Here is an 8,068-nt window from a genome sequence, read left to right as displayed (position 1 = left end):
TTTATCCATTCACCTACTGAAGGATATTCCATATGTCCTTCCAGATGAAGAAATTCAAGATGTTCAAGCTGGATTTAGAAAAGGCAGAGGAACCAGAGATCAAATTGCCAACATTTGTTGGATCATAGAAAAAGCAAGAGAGTTCCAGAAAAACAGCTGTTTCATTGACTATGCTAAAGTCTTTGACTTTGTGGATCACAACAAACTGTTGAAAATTCTTCAAGAGATAGGAATACCAGATCATCTGACCTGACTCCTGTGAAACCTGTACACAGGTCAAGAAGCAACAGTTAGAACCACACATGGAACAATGGACTGGCTCCGAATTGAGAAAGGAGTATATCAAGGCTGTATATTGTCACCCTGCTTATTTAACGTATATGCAGAGTACGTTATGCAAAATACCTGACTGGATGCAGCATGAGCTGGAATCAAGATTGCCAAGAGTAATATCAATAGTCTCAGATATGCAGATGACACCACCCTTATGGCAGAAAGCGTAGAGGAACTAAAGAGCCTCTTGATGAAAGTGAAAGAGGACAGTGAAAAAGCTGGCTTAAAACTCAACATTCTAAAAATGAAGATCTTGGTATCCAGTCCCATCACCTCATGGCAAGTAGATGGAGAAACAACAGAAACAGTGACAGACTTTATTTTCTTGGGCTCCAAAATCTTGCAGATGGTGACTGCAGCCATGAAATTAAAAGACACTTGGTGCTTAGAAGAAAAGCTATGACCAACCTAGACAGCATATTAAAAAGCAGAGACATTACTTTGCCAACAGAGGTCTATCTCGTCAAAGCTATGGTTTTTCCAGTAGTTATGTATGGATATTAGAGTTGGACCATAAAGAAAGTTGAGCACTGAAGAACTGATGCTTTTGAATTGTGGTGCTGGAGAAGACTCCTGAGAGTCCCTTGGACTGCAAGGAGATTAAACAAATCTATCCTAAAGGAAATCAGTCCTGTATATTCATTGGAAGGACTGATGCTGAAGCTGAAGTTCCAATACTTTGGCCACCTGATACAAAGAACTGACTCATTGGAAAAGACCCTGACACTGGGAAAGATTGAAGGCAGGAGAAAGGGACAGCAGAGGATGAGATGGTTGGATAGCATCACCAACTTGATGGACATGAGCTTGAGCAAGCTCAGGGAGTTGGTGATAACAGGGAAGCCTGGCGTGCTGCAGTCAATGGAGTCCCAAAGACTGGGACATAACTGAGTAACTGAAATGAACTAGTTCTAAACGAGTGTTCTTGCTGTTCCACATCCATATTAGCAATTGGCATTGTCAGTGTTTGGAGTTTTAGCCGGTCTAATAAGTGTCTGGTGGTATCTCAGGGTTGTTTCAATTGGCAATTCCCAAATGACATAATACATAGATTATTTTTTCATATGTATATCTTCTCTGGTGAGGTGTCTCTTCAGATTTTGCCCATTTTCTAATCAAATTATTTGTTTTCTTATTAAGTTTTTAGAGTATTTTGTAGTTTTTAGATAATAGTTCTTACCAGATATGTTCTTTCTAGAAACTTACTCTGAGGCTTCTTATTCTCTTGACAATGCTTTCACAGAGAAAAACATTTAAAGAAAAATTTAACAAAGTACAACTTATCAACATTTCTTTCAGAGATCATGCTGTTAGCGTTACATCTAAAAGCCACTGCCATGTCACAGGTCTTGTAGATTTTCTCTTATCACCTACACCTTAGGAGTCTTATAGTTTTCTGTTTTACATTTAGGTTTCTGATCCACAGTGAGTTGATTTCAGTGATAACTGTAACGTCTGTGTCTAGATATATTTTTTATATGTGGCTGTCTAGTTGCTTCAGCATCATTTGCTAGAAAAGACTACTTTTCCCATCGGGTTGTCTTTGCTCCTTTGTCAAAGATCAATTGACTATTTCTGTGAGTCTATTTCTAGGCTCACTATTTTGTCCCATTGATCTGTTTGGCTCCTTTGATGCAAATTCTGTAGTTTTTGACTACTGCTTCTATTCAAGGAGTCTTGAAGTTGAACACTGTCAGTCCTTCAACTTTGTTCTTATTATGTTGGATATTCTAGCTCTTTTGATTCTCCATATAAATTTTAGATTTGAATTTCTGAGTGATATCATTTTACTTTTTCTAAAGAACTTTTAAAATATATTTTTTATAAGTCTGGTGTCTGGCTACAAATGCCTTCAATTTTTATTTGTCTGTGAAAGTCTTTATTTCTCCTTAATTTTTGAAGGATAATTTTGCAAGGTACAGAATTCTAGGCTGATGGGTATTTTCCCCTCAATGCTTTCAATATTTCATAATACTCTTGTTTACACATTTTCTGAGGTGTCATATTTAATTATTATATTTTCTCCTCTATAGGAAAAGTGTTTCTTTTCCTCTATCTTCTTTCAAAGCTTCTTTTTTACTTTTTAATTTTCTGCAGCTTGAATATGATATGCCTAGGTTTTGAGGGCATTTTTTGTTGTTGTTCTCTGAGCTTCCCAGTTCTGTGGTTTGGCATCTGCCTTTATTAGGAGGAAATCTCAGTGATTACTGACTCAAATATTACTTCTATCCCCTTCCTCTTTCTTCTTCTGGTTCTACATTATGTACATTTTATACCTTTGAAGTTTTCCCACAGTTCTTTGGTATTCTTTTCTATTGTAGTTCAGTCTTTTTTTTCTCTTTGCTTTTTACATTTGTAATCTCATACTGACATACCCTCAAGATCAGAGATTATTTCTTTGGCCGTATCTAATCTACTAATGCCCCTATCAGAAGTATTCTATATTTCTGTTATTTGGTTTTTGATTGCTAGCATTTCTTTCTTAGAATTTCCATCTTTTGGCTTACATAGCCCATGTTTTTATATGTTGTCTACTTATTCCATAAGAGAGCCCCTAGAATATTAATCATAGTTGTTTTAAATTCCTGGTCTGATTATTCCAACATTGCTGCCATATCTAAGTCTGGTTCTGGAGACTCTTTCTTTAAACTTTTTGTTTCAAGTTGAACATGATGTACTGTGGGGAGAGAGAAAGCATTCTATAGTCACATGATTAGGTCTCAGTCTTTCAGTGACTCTGTGTCCTTGGGCTATGAACTTTGCAAGTGCTTTTTAGCTTTTCAAGCTTTTTTTTTTTAGCTTACTATACCTTCCCCTTTGGTAGTACAGAATGGTTAGTGGGGCTAGTATTGGGTATCTCCATTCCCAAACAAGTAGGTTCTTATAAAACCATTTCTGTTGAAGGTGGAACTTGTTAAGGAAAAACCAAATCCTCTGGCATATTTCAAAATGGCTCCTCTGTCCTCCCCTCATTGGAAGCACAAGGGGATTTTCTTAGATTTTTCACTCTGAGAACCTGGTAGGGCTCTTGGAGATAAAATTCATAAGTATGGAGATCCCCCTATGACTGGATTCCCTTAGTTCATAGTTCTGAAGCTTGTCCACACTGATCCTCCAAAAATTCACCAGTTAAAATTTAGGCTTCGCTACTCCAATACTGGTTCCCATGGACGTTACTGCTCATGGGTTTCTGCTCCAATGAGTTATGATTCTATTTACTCACCTGTCTGTCTCTCCATTTTAGGGGTAGAAGTTTGCCCTTTGAGCTTATTTCTCTGATGGATCTAAGAAGATACATTAATTTTTAAGTCTGTTAAGCTTTTAATTATTGTGAGGATGGAGTGATGACTTCTAACCTCCTTATATGACAGACTGGAAAACAGAAGTCTATTTCTTTTTAATAAAATTGAAATCCAGTGTTCTCAGGAGAAAAATTGTTGATAAATACATCACTCCCTTTTCCCTTCTAGGTTCATTTCCATCTCTGTTTATAGGAATAGTGGACAGCCTGCCATTTATAACTAAATAGGCTATCAAGGTTTGGTAATCATTCTTGGAAAGAGGAAATATAATGGAATGGAATGATGGGGGGAAGAAATTTAAATAATATCATGATTTTCCCCTTTCCCTTTGGGATGTTAAATGGAAAATGAGCACTCTTTGCAATTTAGGAGCAGGGATAGCAACAGGTATCACAGGAGGAAGTCAAAGAAGACTTTCAAAGGATCCCTAAGAGTTGTAGAAGCTAGAAGTAGCATGTCCTTGGGTATGTTACTATACCTAACTATCATATGGCCCAGTTTACAATTCTTTGTTATAAGATAGTGATGGGAGCTATTAACCCTTAAGTGAAAGTGAAGTCACTCAGTCGTGTCCGACTCTTTGTGACCCTATGGACTGCAGCCTACCAGACTTCTCCATCTATTGTATTTTCCAGGCAGGAGTACCGGAGTGGGTTGCCTTTTCCTTCTCCAGGGTTCCTGACCCAGGGGTCGAACCCAGGTCTCCCGCATTGCGGGCAGACGCTTTACCCTCTGAGCCACCAGGGAAGCCTTAGGTAAGTACTTAAAACTAATTACCACTCTTAAAACTAATCACCCTGGGTTTTCAGTACTCAAGAAAATTTTAGAATCTCTGACTCCTCCTGCAAACTTTCCTATTTATCAAGTTTCCAGTTTCATTCATTAGCACAGATTCTATCATGAATTCAGTATTTTGAGGAAAGAACTGTGTCACTGAAATAAAATGAGTCTCTCTTTAATTTTATTATAATATACAATCACAGGGAAATAAAACTCATTTAAATGGTCTAATGAATCTTTATGATATAAAATAATTATGGCAACTCTCCTCTTTAGTGATATGGATGAAATTTTATGGAAATACATTCATTTAAACAAGCTTTTAAATAATATAGTAACAATTAAGTTTTACTAATATTTTTCCAGTTTTGAGTTAGCTTGTAATACCTTATTTGTGTTTATACTTGCTTTTTTTATTAGACACATGCAACAATTTAGTTTGATTTTTGATTTGTTAAAACTCTCCTACCAGTGCCTTCCAAGGGTCGACTGATAGAGATGTATGTTACAACCTGCTCACTCCAGCATTTCTCTAAATAGAAGGTGAAGTTTGTGCACACTCTGTTTTTCTCTCCTGAGTAAGTGATTTATCTTTTCAAGGGCAAGGGTACATTTACTGAAGTGCTGACTTTAATTAAATATTAATATTGACTTATTCCAAGAAAGGAAGAGTGCCCCAGTTTAATCAGAGTAAGAACTATTTCAAGTCTCTACACAATTTTCAAATGGTGAAGATAAATTTTTTAAACAGAAAATATCAGGATTTTGTAGGTATGTAGTGCTAAGTTCTAGAATGTTTACACAAATTCTGATATAGATACATATATATATATATATATATATATATATATATATATATATGCTGCTGCTAAGTCACTTCAGTCGTGCCTGACTCTGTGTGACCCCATAGACGGCAGCACACCAGGCTCCCCTGTCCCTGGGATTCTTCAGGCAAGAACACTGGAATGGGTTGCGATTTCCTTCTCCAATGCATGAAAGTGAAAAGTGAAAGTGAAGTCGTTCAGTGCGGTCCGACTCTTCACGACCCCATGGACTGCAGCCTTCCAGGCTCCTCCATCCATATATAACCATTAAATTTCATTTTTAATGAAGGATTTTAAAATAATACTCTAAACATTATAGCCTATGAACTATATGTAGTGAATATTGTTTACTCCCTATCATCTTTCAATATAATTATTTTCTATCCATATAAAGGGTCAAACAACTACTGGTTATATTTTTACAGTTATAAATTATAAATATGTGCATATATCTGATATGCATGCATATATTTATATGTATATGATCCCATCAATGTATTTGTATTTCCTTGGTTTTAAAACTTTAATAATAAAAGTTACCTTATCATAGTAATATTTCCCTCCAAATCGATTGAAATTACATAATAATTATCTTCAATGATCTAGTTTGCATGTTGAAATAAAAGATAGATTGTTTTTTAAATGCTTTCATGAGCTTTTGTTTTATTCTTATAATTGAGCTTTATTTTCAGATTATGTTTCCTATTACACAGTACTATATTTACAGTCCATAGTATATTAAGGTCATTGTTTATATATTTGTAATTCTTCCCAATGGAAAATTCATTTCTTGGAATAAAATGGAAATAATATGTCATTGTTAGCTCTGAATATAGTTTTAATTGTATTAGAATACCTGATAGAATCTTTTTAGGAAGGACCAAGCCTAATTCAAAAGTAAAAATTACCCCATGGTTAAAAAAGGCCTTCAAAAAGCAAGAGTCATGCCAGAGTAAACATGAAAATTTGAATGACTAACATATTTCAAAATAGCAAAATGATTAGAACAAGAAAGGTTATTTTAATTAGTTTCTAAAAGGGTATTTTTAATGATTTGTAATTAATTTTACTGCAAATTTTAAAAGTCTTGATTTCAATTCCCTCCAAAAAGCCAGTATGAAATATAGACAAAAACAAATCTTAAGAAATATTTTATTCAAGTAGTACCTTAAAATTTAAAAACAATATAAATTCTCAAGTAGGTATTTGTTCTACACCACAAACTTTTTATTATATAGTTTTATAAATGTGGTTTATATTACTTCAGGTTTATAAATTGAAATTCAGAGAAGGTAATATTTGATCATGCTATCAGAGGAGCACCAAATTAAAAAAAATTAAGTGATTTCCAATCCCTAAAACAGTCTACATTTCATAAGGCAGAAATTCAAGGATAGACCTAAATGTTATTATTACAATCTCTATCTATGTTCAATATGATGCCATCTATAATGTGATTAGCAGTGCAGTGAAAATATATTTGACTACATCCTAGTCTAATCTTATAAGAAAGAGTGAGTTGGACATTAATTCATCAATGTATCTATAATAAAATAATTAGCCTTAAGAATTAGGGGCTATTTTCAGCGTTTTTAGTGTGCTCAGATGATAAGAAAGGATCACGTTTTGAAAGTTGTCCACAAACTATGCACATAAGGGCTAGTATTTTCAAGTTCAGTTTTTTGTGTACTTAGTCATTTAGTTATGTCTGACTCTTTTCAATCCCATGGACTATAGCTTGCCAGCCTCCTCAGTCCATGGGATTCTCCAGGCAAGAATACTGGAGTGTGTTGCCATTTCCTTCTCCAGGGTATCTTCCCAACACAGGGAACAAACCCACGTCTCCTGTGTCTAGTCTCCTACATTGCAGGTGGATTCTTTACCTGTTGAGTCATCAGGGAAGCCAATCAGTTACAGTGTAACCAAATATTCTGAACTCAGTGGTAAATCTACACAATTAGTTAGTCTAACCCATCTTTTAAAGGTATTATGTATTCATTCCAATAACCTTTACATAATCTTACTCTTTCTGCCCTAAATTAAAAATTTGAAACCCAAGCATATTTAATATGCTATCTAGTGTAAATACAAATATAAGATCCAATTTTTCTCAGTTGTTGAAATGAAGATAAGCACTTGTGGTTAGATAACAAAGTTTTTTTGTGTGTCAGTATAAATAAGGATATTTTATTGTTATCTTTTATTTTTACATTCATCATGGCTGAAGTTTCTAATGTGGAAAAAGGTTTAATTTTTGTTTCTTCAAATTTTTAAAAATTAAAAATATACAAATGGATTTTAAATATATATAGATTTGCATATGATTATAAAGTTGAAAATTAGTTGCTTGCTTTAGAATTTTATCCTAATCTATATATCAACATATTTTACATAAATCAAAACAAAGAAAGCATTAGTTGAAACTATGTAGTTTTTATATGAGATTAGATTTTTGGGGAATTCTTTCCTTATGTAATCTCTTTTTGTTATATTAATAGGTTAAAAGAAAGAATCAGTAAATACAAGTTTGAATGGTTAATTGATTGAGTGTACACCTACTAAAATTCCACTTCTCAACATTTTTGTTAACTCATTTCCCTTGATTTGACCTATAAACTCTGGAGATAGTTAGGTTAAGCTGTATATTCTCTTTATGTCTTTCTTCTTTATCTACTCTCAGCTTCTTGTATCTTTCATGATCTCATCTATTTCCATGACTTTCCCTACTGTCTGTATCTCAAACAGAATACAGCATAAATACAGTTTTATAATTTAAAAAAAAATCTAAATAATTGTTTAGGCTACTTCCTCTTCCTTATTCTATATATT

Source organism: Bos taurus, chromosome 10 (genome assembly GCF_002263795.3).
Source record: "Bos taurus isolate L1 Dominette 01449 registration number 42190680 breed Hereford chromosome 10, ARS-UCD2.0, whole genome shotgun sequence".
NCBI classification, from domain to species: domain Eukaryota; kingdom Metazoa; phylum Chordata; class Mammalia; order Artiodactyla; family Bovidae; genus Bos; species Bos taurus.
Note: the sequence above shows the minus strand (reverse complement) of the source record.